Source organism: Hippopotamus amphibius, chromosome 11 (assembly GCF_030028045.1).
Source record: "Hippopotamus amphibius kiboko isolate mHipAmp2 chromosome 11, mHipAmp2.hap2, whole genome shotgun sequence".
Classification (NCBI taxonomy): Eukaryota; Metazoa; Chordata; class Mammalia; order Artiodactyla; family Hippopotamidae; genus Hippopotamus; species Hippopotamus amphibius.
The window spans coordinates 12,555,340-12,573,744 of NC_080196.1; the positions used below are offsets into that span (position 1 = coordinate 12,555,340).

Genomic DNA, 18,405 nt, shown 5'->3' on the forward strand with positions numbered 1-18,405 from the left:
TTTCTTCATAGTTCTGGCAGTATGGCTTCTAGGCAAATCTGTCCTAGGACTAGGACCGAACATGTATAAAAAGATTTCACTATAAGAATGCTTTTCACAAACTTATTTTTAATGTATTTTGTTATAAATGTCTAAACAGTATCAGAATGGTCAGATTAATTACAGCAAAACAATTCTTTTAAATCCTTGTATGCTAGGATTTTTCTCCAAATCCTGTTTATTCTACTTATTTATTATTGTATCCTGCTTCATTCCTACCAGTGAAGGTTGATATGTTTTCAAAGTAGTTTTGAGGGTTCCTCTTCAGGGAAATTCAACATGGACATTTGTCCTTTCAAGCAGCTAATTTCTTTTTAAGCAGCTAAATGTTCACCTACATTTGTTTTTCAAGAGATAACTAGCTGTGAATGTAAGCAAAAGGCAACTGATGAAATTCAGATAAAACTGCTTACAATTTTCTATTACTGCTCAATTTGTTGTTTTCCTCCACCATCACACCCTGTTTTCTGTATCTACCTTGCGCTTCAAATTGTGAAAGTTTTAAAAGTAAATGGCTATCTGAAAGTGTCTGGTGTGTGATGAACTCAGATGAGTTTATTTGTTTGTTTGTTTCCTTGCAACTTTCACCCATGGCTGTTTGCCTAAAAGACCTTCTGCTCAAGCCAAAATGTTGTTTGTTAGGTTTTTTCCTAAATTCTGGCAATACCTTTAGATGTGGCTTTCTTTTTGTGCCACTTAATTTTAACAATGGCCAAAAAAAAAGCTTCTTTATAGGATTGAATTACTCTCATTTTGCCAGTCAGAAATGACAGAAATAAATTTATGGGGTTGATGCCACATGGCAAAAATGCAGGGTAAGTTACTCTTCTACGACAGAGATATAAGTGAAATATGTACAATTACCAATGTTTAAATTACTTTCAGGATTTTCACTGACATTCTTACTTTATAATCCAAATTCTTGGGTACTAGTTTAATTTCTCTTGATTTTTAAGAAAATGCACATGTTTGTATCATATAAGTCTTAACCAAATATGGAATATCTTGAGTTATTGTCAGGAAAACCTTATTTTCAAATTCTGAATAACAATGCCATATACTCTACTACACCAATCATTATCATTTTCATTCTGTCTTACATCAGAATGTGGCTTTTAAGCCAAAATGTTACTTTTTTTTAATCTACAGATGGTTTGATATGCTTTGCTGCACAAAGAACCCGGCTGTCTTTTGGCTGGTACACTTTTCCAGCTAAAAATGAGAAACTGAAGACAGAAAGCTGAGTAGGAACACAGGATGGGGAACTCAGATCGACTTTTACAGTATATTTTCATTATTTATTTTCTCTAAGAGATCTGAATATTCAGCACGCTAGTAATGTTCTGATTTGAATACAAATCGACACCACTATTTTAATTTCACACACACAAAAAAAATCTGTGGAATTTAATCTACCAAAAAGGGAGGGGAAAAGGAAAGAAGAAAATAGTAAGGCAGGGAGGTAAGGTAAGGAGGGAGGAAGGAAAATATAGTAGAATCAGTTTGTGTGTGGGAGGTTAAGTTCAAATGTTAAACAAAGGTCACCTATAATTCAAATTCACTTTGAAAATCCCTTAACTTTCCCATAAAACACTGCAAACATAATTTTGTATAGTCAACTCTTGACAGCAACTTTCACGTACACAAACGTCTGGGAAACACTGAGTTAGACTCACTGAAGGGTCACACAACAATGCCTGAACATTCAAACTATTCCTCTCTTAATCTAAGTATTACATCCCTAGAGTGAAATGGAAGGATTTGCTGAAGACTGCTAAAGTGGTAGTGCTTTCCAGCAGGTTTTAATTCATTCTGTTGTAATAGGAAGCATCTTTAACTCTAATGCCTATTCATAAATTTATCTTTGTTGCAGTTTTTAAAAATTGTGGCTTCACATCTTGAGTTCTTCATGTAGTGGGATGAAGAGTAACTTTAAAACTCATTTCTTTAAAAAATACTTAATCTGGTTGCTATTTTAAAAAATTAAACACATAACCAAATAAGTGCCAAACGTTTTCCAAAGCCCTTCATGCCTCTTTTTTTCCCCTTGTTTCTCCACTGTTTTGGAGTGTTTGACCCCTGGTCTCCCACACCCAGGACAGATAATAAAACTCTAGCAGAATGTGTAGGACTTAAGTAAGTGAGGATGCTGTCCTGCTTCCTGGCTCTGTACCCCCAGATTTCCGGTGAGAGCAGCCCCAGAACTGGCCCTCTGAGGAGAGTGAGGAAGCAGAGCTGCAGGCAGCCTTGGGCCAAGACTGATGCTTTTAGGAGCCCCAGGGAGGCTGCTTAGCCCCCAGACATCTTATTCCACCCCTTCCCTTTCTTCCTTTTCGTTCCCGAAGCTACAACGTCCTGAGCTCCAAAATCAATTCTCATCCATTGTACCCACACTCCAGAAGCTTGAAAACTTTAAAGTGAAACAAATAACATTGATGAGTGTTATTCACCATTACACATAAAGAAGCCCACTGACCATTTAATTCTTAAACAGCCAGAAAGAAGGGCAAGCATTACCGTGAATGTGGGACATGGAAAGCGTGAAAGGGCTCTTTTCTTTTCCTTTTATGAATGAACCAGCACGTGCCTAAGGAAACAGTCCATTATTTTAGAAAACACAAAATTCCCTCATAAAGAATTAGGAATGATTTGAATTATTACATCCATGAGAAACTTGCTTCTAGAGACTGAAGGGTGTCATCAAAAAATTGAAAAATTAAATTAGTGGTGGAGCTAAGAGAAAATTCTGTATGGGAAAAGGTTGGGTGGGGGAAGAGGTGTAGAATTTAGGGGCTATCTAATAAATTCCGAAGGAAAGGGGACAATGACAGTGATGACCGTTATTAGCCCTCCTGGACCTTTCTGTGCTCCAACTGGAGAGCTGGGGGTCCTTTGGGAGCTACTTAGTCCCTTTGAAAGTCTCTACCTCTGTGCATCTCAGCTGCACACTTTGGAAGGAAAGGTGCCGCTGAGGACAGCAGAACATGTCAATCAACCATGTGCCCAGGTAAGCTTGCAGCCAGGCTTGCACAGTCTCCACTGTAATTTTATCCTAAGAATCCCAAGGAGATGCCACAGAGGACACGCGAGACCAGCAGCCTCTCCAGAGCTGCCATCGTCAGCAGCATTTAGAGGAAAGGCACAAAGTTGTCACACGTGTAACATGCACATTAAGGAACACCAAGTAAGAGCTGATCAGGACCACCCTGGGTCCCTCCAGACTCATGCATGTGAACAAGGATGCACCACCAGTGAGCAAGGCTGCATGGGATTTGTGGGATTTGTGGGCACGCTCTGACTTCAATATCCCAGGCCGTGGCTGTACACCTCCGTCTTTCCCGTTCCCATTAGCTCACCCTTGTCTGGCTGAAAAGAGCTCAGTGAATCAATGGCTTCTGTTGAACTGTTTATATATTTTTCAAGTCCTGATTAGGCCATTAGTCACTGAGCATATTGCACAGTCAACGCGAGTAGCTGCTATTATGCAACTTCCCAAGAACATACCGGGAGCATTTACAGTGAAACCACGGTGCCAGCGAAATGTGAAATGGAGATTATTTGTCAGCAATTTTAAGAACCGTGCACTTCAATGCCAAATGAAATATACACGTGGCAGATAACAGAAGCTGGGAGAAAAACAGATGCACGATGAAAGTACTGATGTTTACTCTTCTGAATACAGCCGAAACCTGAAAATGAGAGCTCCCTGTACAACAAACGAGTCCCAGAAAATGGTGCTCAATGTCACCTGTCCCCCTTTACAGTAATGTCCGCAAGAGCCTTGATTAATGCAGCCGTCAAAGGCACAGAACTACGGAGTCTTGACCTCATTCTCAGGGAGCAGCTAGTTCCCCTTCCGAGTGCCCCCCACATCTGCCCACATCTGTGTCCGAACACGGTTCCACGTGAAGCATTTCCCTTCTCCTTCCTGCTATCTGTTATCACTTTTCATTTTCCAAATCAGCAAAACTTATATAATTCGCTAGTTGCGGATTTCTCATCTGAAGCAATAAAGAACATTCAAGGAAGAAAAAGAAAGGACCATGTAAAAGGTGCACTTAATTTCTCTTATCAGGATACTGCCTGGGATAAACCCATGACAAACACGAGTGGAGTCTTTTTTCAAGAAAATTTGCAAGGGATCAGCTACTAGCAACCTCTCGGCACAGAAAATGGAAATGATGGACCATGAGAAGTGGGTCAGCGCCTCTACATTTGCTGGACAAGTAATAACATAAGCAAGAACCTTCCTGAGAGTGTTTTATGGTGTTTTTCGTGGCAAGACTGATGCTTTTTGGTCTGTTAATCCACACTTTCCTCCTTCTATTCATATACTTTATATGTATTTTTTTGTTGAGTTATATATTTTAGCTGAACTTGGAATGACAGTTATTTTTAAGAGGCTGCCAACATGGGTCAGGAGGAACCTCAGAAACCTGGCTTGCAACGGCTCTGGCATAAGAAGCCTTGACAGCCAAAACCAATCAGAAGTTGATGAGATCCAGGTTTCCAAAACATAAGAGAAAAGAAAAGGCATCCTTTGCTTTCTTCCATCTGGCCTTTTCAAAAAAACAGAAAAAAACAAAACTCAGGTTATTTACAAAAAAAGACTCCTTTTGTAATGTCACCAACCACTTGCTCATGTGTTCAGAGTGCAAATCCAGGTGTCCATTCGTCAGTCTAGCTTCACGCAAGATGCAGCTTTCTTCACCTTGGACTGGGACGAGGTGTGGAAGAGATATGGTACCCAATGGGCCAACACACCAGACGCATCCAACACAGCTGCTTTCTAAATGAACGACCCTGCGTCTCTCCACAGACAGCCTTCCAAAACTAATTATAGCTGTTAGGATGAAGAGGGCAGTTTCTCAGCTTCAGAGCCTTTAAGGTTATTTCAACTTTCCATCTCTGTTAACCCTCCTGCAGCAACTTTTGACACAGAGCTCTCCTTAATACTCCAGAAGGAAAATGTCTCACTCCACATTAGAGAGCTGAAGACCCGAGTCCTCTGTCTTCCCTCTTTTGGAGATTAGGTTTGAGGGGCTTGAAGACGACATGAGAGGGTGTATGCAGACAGACTCCTGGATTTCAGCTCGGGACAAACAAACCTTTCACATGAGTCCCTGCAAACAGACAGTGTTCTGTTTGAATGTTTGAACCCTATTCTAGTACAAACATGCTTGGCACCTAGGGCCAGAGTTTTCTTTTTGGCGAACTGCTCTGCCGCCACTATGGGTATTACCACTTCAGGATCCCTGCAACTTTCCTTTCCTCCCCTGCTCCCCGGCCCCATCCCTCTGAGATGTTATCTGTGCCCAGGCTGCAGAGGTAAGGGCTGTGCATCTGGGTGCCAAGGAGCTGTCAGCACCCCTGGCAGGGGCCTGGTTTGTGCCATACTTCTCCTCCTGGCCCTTCCTTGGTCTGGCATGATGACAGAATATGGCTACTCTTTTATCATGTGTCTGTTAACTCAGGTGCAGACCACAGGGCCAACAAGTCTAGCCCATGGTTGACGGCTTGAAGGCACGGGGACATCTATAAGTATCTTCAATGCCAGGGATTTTATTTCTCTCATCTCCTAGTTGCTCTTCACAGGGGAGATGGTAGAGAGAAACCACCTTTCTCAGCTCTCATCTCTATTCCTTTGGGAAGCTCTTAGATGCTTCTGACAGTGGGAAAGCAGTAGCCCTCAGAGATGATCGAATCCATCCCCTCTTTCCATTTTAAAGGCTCAATCCCTTATTAGAGGCTCAATCCCTTACTGGATCATGGCCAGATGATCAAAGGCTACTATTTATAGGGACTGAAATGTAAGAGTTGGAAGTGGTCTTAAAGATCATTTGATTTTGTGGTTTCATGAACTGAAACTCTATTATAATACAGAGATCCCTAGGCCCCAACCTGCCCCCAGCCCCCCAGTCTTTGGCTTATTCAGTAGAGGCTGGTGGGAGGCCTAGAACTCTCCAGGGGTTTCTGAAGCCACATTTGAAAACCACTGATGTAATCCAACTTCCTCATTTTCCTAAGGCCCAGAGAGGCTAGGTTATTTGCCAAAGGCCACACAGCGGTTAATGACAGGCCTGAGACTTCAACCTCGTCCCTGATGTGCCAGACCACTGACATTCTCTTCCTGTACTCCTGAAGCATTTAGTATTCTGTGCAACCTTAATCATTTAGTCTCTGCTAATAAGGATAATGTCCTCTTAATGAATACATAATTCAATTTCTTTGAATTTATTATATAACCTCTACATTTTTAGAGTCTTATATACAAGTTAAGTGTCACCTTCTTAGGAATATTTTCTAAAAGAACTAAGGAGTTTTCATTAATTCACCTTTATATTCTAAAGGTGGTAGAGACTTCACAAGGAACAAATCAGATGCACACTGAATGAAACTTTCTTTTGGAAAACCGAGGGAATGGTCAAAGGACTAACATATTTGCTAACTTCTACAAACAACACACACACACACACACACACACACACACACACGCACCCTCCAGCTTCTGGCTCCAGGAATTCTTATTATGTGGGGGAAAAGTTAACAGCTTTCACCGTCATATCAGGTGAACCTGTAAGTGCATGGGACACTTGGTTCACTATAGTACTCCATGTTGATCACTAGTGCCATTTATACATCAGCTTGGGATATGCACCAATAGTAAACTAATCAAACTGCAATTTGCTAAACTATTCTAAAGCGAAAGCTTTTGCCAAATGGCAGCGGCACCTCCAGCCCACCATCCCCCACCCCTGTTATTGAGAACAAGTGGGGTACAAGCCGCTGGGTTTTCCCTTGACTGGTGAGGAACAATTGAATGAGTAACAAGTGAGGGCACAGAGGTGGTTCCCCCGCCCACAGACCCGGACGCATCTCTGCACATTTTGAAAGGCAGGCACAGGATCGCTGCTGCACCCACACCACACGCCAAAAAACCACCACTTTTAAAGTCAACTTCTTACAGAAAACCCAGCAGTCCTCCCTGGTAGAAGCTGAAGAAGAGAATACTGCTTTTTGCTATTGGTAAGATGCATCAAGGAGTTAGACTTACTTAAATCTGCGTCTCATTACAGTTGACATAAAATGTTCACAGGTGATAAAAAAAAGAAGTTAGAGTTTACTACATGGCAACAAATCAGGAAACAGAGAAACCAGTCATTGCTCAATCTTTAAACTGTTAAAAGCTGAAACGTTCTCCAAGTGTTATCAAGCCCTTAAACAAAAATATAATTTCACAAAGTGAGATATCTTCTTTTTCAATAAATTCTTCTGAGAGCAGAAAGTACTGACTTTAGCTCCACCTGTATGTTTATTTACTATCTCTGTTCTATATGCAAACTTTTAAAATGGAGGGACTTCCCTGGCAGTCTAGTGGTTAAGATTCTGAGCTTCCAATGCAGGGATCGTGGGTTCAATCCCTGGTCGGGGAACTAAGATCCCACGTGCCGCGCAGCGCAGCCAAAAAATAAAATAAAACAAAAGTAAATAAAAATGGAACAGCTCCAGGAACAAAAAATTTAAGCAACAGATGATTAATATAATTGTATACAAATTTTAAATATTTTGGACAATTAAAAAATATTATACCAAATTTCCTTAATTGAAATTTTTGTATTTTTGAAGAATCTTCCATACATGCCTGCAAATTCACAAAAATGAAAATTCAAAAAAATTACTCAAAACATTGACTTTTAGCTTCTTGATACTATATCTTGCATGATGGGACAGGCAGTAACGTTTCTAATAACACCTTGTTACACAGATTATATATAATCATCTTACAGTAAATAACACAGAGTCTAAAATTTAAAAACCATATCAGATTCTGAAATATATAATGTCTCCTTCTGAACTTCCAACCTTATAGTCTTCTGAAGTAGTATGTCCAGAAGCATGAAAAACAGAAGCCATTTCCAATCTGGTAACATGCCATGAATTAGTGAATCATCTTCATAGTTCTTGCCCTAATTAAGACCAATCAGAAAGGCACTCATCCAATATCCCAACAGACAACCAAAGTTTCTGGTTGTGTAATTATTCCCCTCATAGGGGTTCTCATACTCAAAGGTATGAGACACACAGGTTTTTGAGGATTATGCTGGAAAGAGATGTTTATGTTAGAGGAATTACTTAGGATAGCCAAACTTGCCCGAAATAAAGATTCTTGGCTACTAGACCCACACAATATTATATTCCAGGCTAGAAACAAACAAAAAAAGATTAAATAATATATTCATAGGGGGAGCCAATTTTTCCATCAATAAGAAGCAGAAAACCTTACGAGACTTTTAAGGCAAGATTTTTTTTAAGCCCTACAAATACTTAAGTACAACCTCCCCAGACTTTTTTTTTAAAAAACAGTTTATTTAAAGATGTAAATGAAGTCAATCAAATAAACAACAAATATTTACCGAGAACCTTCTATGTGGCCAGGATTATGTTTCTAAGTCCCATGACCTTTCAGGATATTTACAAAATTATTTAACTTTATAAAGTATGTCAGTAAATAATGCAGTCTTCCAAAATGTGCCTGTGGCTGTAATTCCATCTAGTTTCTATGATGACACTATAAACCTTGGATGGAATTACAATCTTAATGTGGACAATCAGGGCACGCTACTCTACGTGCTCGGGGAATCCATGATGAACTCAACTTCTAAAATAATAACCACCGAGCCTCTGGCATGTAATTACAACCAGGAAGCCAAGCCATCTACTGGCCAGTACATGAGAAATGTTCCACTGAAAGCACCTCTCACCTCACTGTAACAAAATCTATTTAATACATCTAAAAAACCTCTTCATCTCCAAAATTAAACTCTCTACCTTTGTGATAAGAAAATAACCACAAGGGTTTACTTCATAGATATGTTAATATATATCAGTGGTGACAAGACTATCTGATGTCACCAGCAAAATCTTAGAATCCTCTAAATCATCTTCAGACACCTGAAAGGTAAAGTCCACAAAGTGCAATATATTAAGTAAGAAGGAAAACATCATGCACAAGAGCCCTATGAAATTACTGGCATTTCTTCTAATTCTTTAAGAGGAACCTGACATCTATTAACATAAACAAAGCAAAGTGCCTTGTGTCTGTAAGAGGGGAAAGAAAAGATTTATCTGGAGAGATTAAATTCAGAGTTGTAGAAAAATGAACTTAGAAACAAACCCAGAATTTCCCTGGGAAAACAAAAGACGATACCATGAATCAGCATTTTGTTTTGTTTTGTTTTGTTTTGTTTTGTTTTGTTTTGTTTTTTTCCAAGCAGCCTGGATAAAAGAAGAAACACACACACACACACACACACACACACACACACACACACACACACACACACACAGAGGATAAATAGCACCATGGAGAATGAAGGCAAAGATGCACCGAAATTCAATCTATGTATCTAGGACACATACAGCTTCCTTTATCATACCTAACTTTATTTGGTACTTGTAGAGGTCACCAAAGTGCTGTAAAATCAGTATTGCCATAGCAACCAAGAGGCTAAAAAAAAAAAAAAAACCCTCTGCCAGAAATCCTCACCAAACACAATATAAGGCATACAGAAATTGTCCTTTCATCTGGCCACCTCTAACACCATCATGCTTCTAATAGCAAAGGTATGTGACGTTCCCATGAAAACTCAGTTCCTCCAGGGACCCCCTGTGGATTATGTGTCACTGGGTTCCTATATCACTAAGAGTTGAGAACTTACTAATAACATTAGCTCTTAAGTTTATTTTGAAACTCCAGGGATTTGTGTACACTGTATCACAGTGGTTACCTGAAGTAAAAAGTAGTCAGATAGGAGACACTAGGCCAAAACAATTTTGATGAATTTCCATGAACATGAGACATATCATTTAGTGGCTTTAATTAAAAAAACTTCTTGTTAAAAAAAAAATGGACTAACGCAATGTCTGTCTCTTGGGAGTCCATCCCTCCCTATAACCTGAGAAAACACACATGGTACAAGTGAATAAAGAAATAATTCTTGAAATAGCTCTGAAGTTGCAGAAAGAATAAGTAGAAAGAGGGCTCTAAGCTTAACTCTAGAGGTAAGTTGGTACAGTACTAGAATACCAACTCAGATTAGAGTTCAAGGCTTCCCTGGCTGAGGCCTCTATCTCAATGACAGGCAAAACTCCTAACTTTGGCCTTCTCCATAGGGCACCAAGGAAATTCAGAAGTGATTAAATATCTGCTTAACAATGAAGCAGGTTAACACTGAAGGCTGAGTAATTTTTGACAAGTTGTAACATGCTGTTGACGTAAATATAGCTATCCTCATTATAGTAAACCAAAAAATATAATAAGGGTAGTGGGGGAAAAGGGAATTCCTCATATGCCTGCATTCTACAGAGTATTCTCAGTGACACTTGGTGTCCTGCACAATGACAATGCCATTCTAGAACTGCCAATAAACTACTTCATAAAATTAAATATCTTGACATTCCCACTAATGCTATTCCTGAGAAACATCAAAAGCTAGTTAGAAAGCTCTTTCCTTTCTCTCAGTGCTTTACTGAAAGGAAGCATGGGAACAGATATACTTGGTGGGGTGTTTGTGTGTGTTTCTGTGTGTAAACACACTACCTTTCCTATATGCAGCAGGAATTTCCTGTCTGGTATATTTCAGAGCAAATCAAGACAATACTCTTCAGGACGGAGCCTGTGAGTCAGGCAGTATTATGGGGCTAAAATGCTTGAGTCTGCTTAAGTCATAGGAAAGCAAGGCCTGGGGCTGTTCCACTTCAGATAGAAAAGAATGGGAAAGAAGATGAATCGTGTTGGCAATTAGAATGTTTTCTGACAAATGTTCTCATTTGTTTCCTCATTCAGAGCTTTTAGCCACTACAGGAGAATAAGATGAAACAAACAATCAAATATGTGCTATTTTGGACCAGCAGTATAGCACGGGGAACCGTATTTAATATCTTGCAATAATCTATAATGGAAAAAGGATATGTATATAACAATATATTTGTATATAACTGAATCACTTTGCTGTACACCTGAAATGCTGCAAATCAACTATACTTCAATTCTAAAAATTAAAAAAAAAGTTTAAATAGTACTATTCAGGACCACAGAGGAATAAGGAAAATAATAAAAGTATTATTGGTGCTCTGATTGGAGAAGCTCTCGGAGGAAGAAGACAATCTTGAAGGATCACGACCTTCAGTACTCCACGCCCTCAGCAACTTGACCTACTGCAGTCCATACAGCCCAGTGCTGTTATGCCTCCACTTGGAAGCCAGAGAAACAGAGGACATTTATTTATTCATGTTACCGAAGTGACTAACTTCAAAGTTCTCCTGAATGTCTGACAGGTCTCCAGCAGCTCCTTATTCTTTACAGGTAATTAACCTCTTGATGGGCTTAAAGCAGTCACAGCGTTAGAAGCCACAACACAGTGATAATAAGTTATAAACCCAGGGACAGAATAATTGCAAAATAGATTTCCAGGCTCATTGTAAAATAGATTTCCACTTATTGAAAATAAAAAGTACACTCAACTTTTCAGGAATATTTGAATCACAGAATAGCAGCATTGGCAGGCACCTTAGAAAATCATTCTGTTGCAACTTCTTACATGAATAACAAGAAAATGGCGGTACAAAGAGGGAGAGGGACTTGCCCAGACATATTCTACTGGACACAAATTGGGTTAGCGCTTTTGAAAGTCAGACCAGACTACACAGCGTGGCAAACTCTTTCCCGTCCGAGCCCCTTCATAAATCACGCTGGTGCCGTTCTGACAACCCATGCCTCCTGCCCTGAGGTCACCCGATTACATTTTAGGAAAGGACTAGGAGATAATGACTAAGCTCTGAAAACTGAGAATGAGATGGGGGGAAGGGGATAAGAAGAGAGACAATTAGAAAAGAGCCAAAAGACAACTTATCTCACCGCTTGCAAACACCACTTGTGCCTTTCCTTGCATTGAAGTGCATGATGAAATAATGTGATACAAGCTTCATGTATTCTGCAGTGATGAGGACGATCTCTGGCCAGAATCTCACGGAACGTGTCACAGAAATATTCCTTTGGAACCAGGTCCCAAATTATGACTTGCTCCTTTTCATCACTGCCATTACCAGGTCTCAGGGCAAAGCTCCCGAGGGTAGGGACCTGGCCTGTCTTGTTCACTATTCTACTGCCTGAACCTCGGGAATACACAGCCCAGAGCAAGTACTCTGTAAAACTGACTGCAAGAATGAATATCAACTCCTAAGAGGAAAGAAGAAGAAATATGCACAATTTGGAAATGTATATGCAGTATTATTTTCTCTAAGGAAAAATGAAAAAATACCTATTATTTTCTCTAAGGAAAAATGAAAAAATACCTAAACAAATGTGAAAAGATAGGGTTTGGGGGGTATTTATAAAAAGGTAAAAATGGAAAGCACTGATGAAGCAGCTATCATCACTTCCATTTATTAAGTGTGTACCATTAGTTAAGCCAACACAGGAACTGTGTTATAAAGAGCTTACAGCCCAAAGCACAACATCAAGAAAACACATTGAATAAAGGGTAGTAAATAAACAGTCACTGGGAAGATACCCTGAACAAATTAAAAAAAAAAAAAAAAAAAAAAAAGCACTTGTAGTTGGAATAGAGTAGACATGGAAGCTCTGGGCACTGGGTGTTCAGAAAGAATAAAGGTGATCATTGTGTATTTTCTAATGAGCTTTATATAGTTTATGTAATTGACCTGTTTGTAACTGCTGAAATCAACATTTCTCTCTGTGCTTTTAAATTTGAACCTGTACTTGTAGCAGCTTTATCACGACCACAAATAAACGATCTGACAAATAATTTGGACAATTACTTTGGGTCCTCAGACAACTTGCTAGCTCTCTAATGAAATAAACTTAGAAATTAAGTATAGGTAGGTATAATGATATTAACAAATGTAATTATAAGATTTGCCTATTTTTAAGGACTCAAGAAACAATTAGATCCAATTAATATACACACATTCACACAATGGGAAGTAAAAACAAATAGCTTATTCTTTAAAAATTTTTAATATGACTTTGGCCATTAAGAGTGCACAATAATCATGGTAACAGAAGCAGCAACCACTTTACAAAATAAAGGCTATTACGTGAGCACTATAGTGTGTGCTTTACATACACTTCACCTCATTCTTTCAAAGATAGTGGCTATTCTACCTTTTTTGCTTTAGAGAGGAGGAAACAGAGGCTCAGACAATAAATAAGGTGGCAGACCTGGGTTCAAAACCTCAGTCAGAATGATCCCAGACCTAGCATAGTTCTTTATAAATAGGAAGATATCTCTAGACGCATCGCTCTGGATGTCCTCAATGGTGGCGTATCTGTACACTGAGCAGTCGGGTGGCATAATGGTGAGAGCTAGGCTTTGGAGTTCCTGGGTTTACATTTCAGCTCTGCCACACACTACTGTACGCCCTGACCACCCTGTGCCTCTGTGTCCTCATCTCTAAACATGGGAACCATAACGGTACCAAATGAACTGTTGTCTACCAGCTCATAGGGCTGCTGTGAGGATTAAACGAGGTAATACACATACAGCCCAGAAAATGCAGTAAGGACTCTAGATTGTCACTGTGCACTAAGGCTTAGTATCCTTGGGAATGCTAAAAAGAACACTGAATTTGGAGTCGAGTGACCTCAGCTATATATATATATATACACACACACACACATATATATACACACACATCCATACCATGTGACCTTTCCCAAGTCACTTAAACTTTCTGCGCTTCATCTGTCATAAGAAACTAATGAATGACAAGGTACGTGACAGTGCTTTAAAGGAAATGAAAAAGTGCTCTATACTACCACATCCACATGAATTATTACTATCAACTTTCAGCCTCTCAAAACCAAAGAAGCCATCTTTATCACATTCTCTCCTGCCTGAGAATTTAACATGAAGCACTGGTTCCAAAGTCTCCACACTGGACTCCCTATAATAATAGAACAAATGTCCGGTCATTCAGGACCCGATCAAACGGAACTTCATTAACGATCTCCTCCTGCACACCCACCGTGCGGAGGTAATTGATGTTCACCATGACCCCAAAGCACTCCAAGACTCTGAAGTACCTTCAGGGAAAGATTAAATTATGTTCAGCCTAGTTTACTAGGAAATGTATTTAATTATATTCAAATTCTTTGAAAATTGATGATCTCGGAAAAGCACAGAGAGTATAAGTCACAGGTTCTCTGGTCACTGGAAGCCTCTGCTCACCATCCAACCCCCAATAACCCTTTGCCAAGTTTACTCTAAAATATGCCCCGCCCTGGCATAAGAAAAACTGGAAATCCAGCATGGTAATTATACAAAAGAACTCTGTCCTGTGTGATCCTCAAGGACCACTAATGTGCAGAAATATAAAAGTGAAAATCTTAAAACAATGGAAAATTTAAACTATGTAAGGTTCCCACATGTTTCGAATATAATTTTGGCTTTGCTAATAAGGAATTTAAACATTTGAACAAGGAATAACATAAAAATATACCACTAAATATCTTATTATTCTCAGGACCTAGAAGTGTAAAAAAAAAAGATGAGTCATGCTGAATATTACGCTCCTCAGAGTAGGAAAATAACATTTTGTTTGTTCATTTTGTCCCGCTTTACAGAGATTATGCTAACAAGGAACATGATATGCAAAACAAAAAGTTATACTGTATTAGGGGTATGGCTATTTGCCTTTCTTAAAACTACTTCAATGCTGTTATGTTATCTTTTCTAATTAAAAATGGGGACATGTTTTAATGCACTGTATTTCAGTGCTGGGAGAAAAAGGAATAGTCATCCATTACAACCCTCTGTTCAACAGATGGCTCCTGTCTGGAGAATTCTGGAGAATTAAGGAGGTCCTCCCGCCTCTGCTTGAACATCTCCAGTGACGGAGGTCTCATTACCTCTTCAATCAGCCTGTTCTATTTTTAGGCAGTCCTGATATTAGAACCTTCTTCCCCAAGTGGAGTTCAACTCCCCTTACCTTGAACTTCCTTCCTGTTCTTAGTTCTTAGCTGGGCCCTTTGGACCCACTTCAGTGAGTGAGTTCACTTCCCATCAGGCCCTTTGCTAGTTTCACTCATTTTATCAGTTAAATAATGACCTGCTTCTACTCACATTTTTCATGGTTATCCTACAAACCACAATGGCCACTCTTCATAACCACGTACCACCAGCTGAAGGGGTGGGCTCCTGGGCACCAAGGCTCCGTGGAGATTGTGATGGCCACGGTCCTGGGGCCATCAGGGGACTCTGCAGGCTTTCCTGGGACCCAGCTATCACGTACACTGATTCGATGAGAAGTATATTCTGAGTTCCAAAGGTCAGACTTATAATCTTTCTGAAAAGGATCCATTTATAAACTACTGTTTCTACTTATGGGGAAAATATGCTTAAGAAAAGCCCCATAAGGTATACATTACCGCTCTGTCTTCTCACCTATCTTATGAGCCGAGCAAGTATTTTGGTGCGTGTGTAAAAATCCACAGCTGCTCCTCCCTCAGCTAAAAGGAGTGACTAGAAGCAGAAGTGGCAGTGCTAGCAAACCCATACTATTCAGATCACCACCTCCCTCTGCTTCCTGGGGCCACAGGGGCTGTAGAGAAATGCCATGGGTTTCTCTAAGTCACCAGGCTCCCAGGTGTTCACCTACATACCCCATGCCCAGCCAGGCATGTGGGACAAATCCAGAGCTCTGGGCCCCGCTGTCATTGAGATTGCTTCTGAAGCTCCTGGTCTATACCTAATAGGCCTCTCCATGCATACCTTGCAGTAAGCAATGAAGTCCTAGAAGATGTCTTATTAGCAGCTTTGTCTTGAATCATAAACGGTTTAAGCAGAGAAGTGACCGTATTTATTTTTATTATTTTATCCAATGCCCATTTGGGCTGTTACCAATTTTTTTTTAAATGTCATGCACACAGACAGCCCTTACATTAGATATGAATGGCCTAATTTTGCCTTGAACCATCCGAACCTCTCAGCCTCTGCCACCCAGAACATGGCCAGTTCTGCCTTGCGCCGAACTGAGAAGCTGGAGAGAGTCAGGGGTTAGAATTAGGGTATACAATCCAGCCCAGTAATTTTAAAAGCCTGCTTATCTGGTTTCCCTTAAGTTTACAAGAGATCAGATATAGGCAAATGAAACGAGCTTTAAGACATGAAAACCAAGAAAAGTGGATAAGACACAAGCCAAGGCATCAGGAAGAATTATGAGCTTCTGGGGCCTCATGACTCCACTATATCAGTGTAATAACTTCAGAGAAATGACCATAAATCTCCAAGAAAAAAAAAAAGTGAAATTATGTTCACTCTACTCTACTCTATTTAGGAAATTTTATACTGCATTTTGCATTGATTTCTGCCTGAAAATGTTGAGGTTTTTTTTTTTTTTCCTTCTAACAAAGTCAGCACTTGATGTATTTAAATATATTCTGAGTCAATATACTATCTGAAAGAAGTTAATTCCAGGAGTACACAAAATTAAATATTTAAATCTTTACTAGAGAAACAGGAAGTAAGAACAAAAGTGAATAATCAGTAAGAAACTCTAAAGAAGTAATGGGTCTGCCTTCTCTTGCAGAGAGGAACATTTGAAGGAAAGAAAGAAATTTACTTCCAGACCTGTATTGGGCAGAAGTCCAGCTGTCATTAAGGCTTTAGGTTTAGGTGGACCCAGAGAGTTTTGAAACCTCTCTCAGAGGAATAATGGGAAAAGGGTTTTCTGCCCTTCTCATTTGAAAGAAAAAGGTAGTTTTGACTCTAAAAGCTAAGAGAAGAAAAGACTAGGGACATTTTTAGTGCAACACTTTCTTAGCTCAGCTCTCTCTTAAACATCCTTGCTATCTGGATGCGATACTTCTATCAGTAAGAGCTTCAGGGAAATTCTGGCAAGGCTCATTTGCTCCTCTAGGACACTGCCCTGCACCTAAATAGTGCCAACACCACCATTTTAAAGTGGAAACGCCCCAGCAGGGTGGGGAATGGGGAGCCATGAAATTAATATACCTACCGATGCATTTTAAGTGGATTTCAATTGCAGCACATACATTAGATAATTTTCCTCAACTTATAGATCAGGAAAATTCCTTAGCATATGATTACCGTATAGTGAGGCCTCTGTATCCGCGGATTCCGCACCTGCGGATTCAGCCAACAGCAGGTTGATAGGACTTGAGCATCCTCAGATTTTGGTACCCTTGAGGTGTCCTAGAACAAATCCCCCATGGATACCAAGGGAAGATTGTATTATTAAGTATTAAGGACAAAATAATTCTAAGAACAAGTAAACCCATTATTACCAAATTGTTACAATCTCCACTTCTTTAAATATCTGTTTACTTTTTCACCCTTGGATTCCTTGAAGGCCCTTCTCAGGCCTTCTATTCTCTTCAAATCCCATTATTGAGATGCTATTTAGAATACAGCTGTTTATTCATCTCTTTAACAACACTTCTTCCATTCTTTTTCTGTACTAAAAGCACTTTAGAGCTTTTATTAGCTGCTTCTTTGCACATGCATGGGGGGTGGGGGGGGTGATCTTTGGAAAGCTAAGCCTTATTTTTTTTTCCTTTAAAAAATTTTTTTTCTTAATTTTTATACAAGTTGTATAGTTGATTTACAATGTTGTGTTAGTTTCAGGTGTACAACAAAGTGAATCTGTTATACATGTACATATATCTACTCTCTTTTAGAGTCTTTTCCCATATAGGCTATTACAGATTATTGAGTAGAGGTCCCTGTGCTATACAGTAGGTCTTTATTAGTTTAAAATTCTTTTTTTCTATAATTTTTTTTCCTATGGTTGTCCCCCACTCCACAAATCCCTCATAAAAGAGAAAAAACTCTCACTGGGCTCAATCCTCATTTTTTTTCTGGTTGTTATCAAGAGGATAATTTATTGTTTTGTTTTGTTTTTTTAAAGAGCTGAAATAGTGAACTAATAGAGCTAAAGAGCTGAAAGAGATGAACTAATGATCATCTAGTGAAGCATCTTCTTTTTACAGTTGATGAACCAAGGTAGAGAGATATTAAGTAAAAAGTGTGGGGAAAAACCTGTATTTATAGATGTCCACCACTGATAGTATAGATACCGTGTAGGTGTTCACAGATGTCAGCAGATTTCACCCTCACAAGGCACAAATGAGTCAGAAATTATTATACCCATTTTACAGGTGAAGAAAACTGAGGCTCCAAAAGATTCCATAATTTGCTATAGGTTTGTCAATGAGTAAAGGAATGAGCCTAGGATTGATTTGTTTTCTTCTGTACCTCACTTTTTGTTAGGACCTTGGCCACATGACCCCTAGGCTAGTGGTCCTTTGACTGCATCAGAGTG

General features: G+C 39.5%; 1 protein-coding gene across 10 annotated transcripts in view; it reads right to left on the minus strand.

The window, feature by feature from the left end:
* ATXN1 (ataxin 1) overlaps nt 1-18,405 on the minus strand; it is a 382,604-nt gene that overhangs the window by 303,619 nt on the left and 60,580 nt on the right. For 2 of the 10 annotated variants that reach the window (XM_057700108.1, XM_057700115.1), the window contains exon 3: nt 17,172-17,276. The exons of 7 other annotated variants lie outside the window; for them this stretch is intronic. The gene's annotated coding sequence lies outside the window, so the exon portion shown is untranslated. Of the gene's footprint in view, nt 1-11,956; nt 12,084-17,171; nt 17,277-18,405 lie in introns of those variants that run through there. One more of the 10 variants, XM_057700117.1, reaches the window with a different exon arrangement.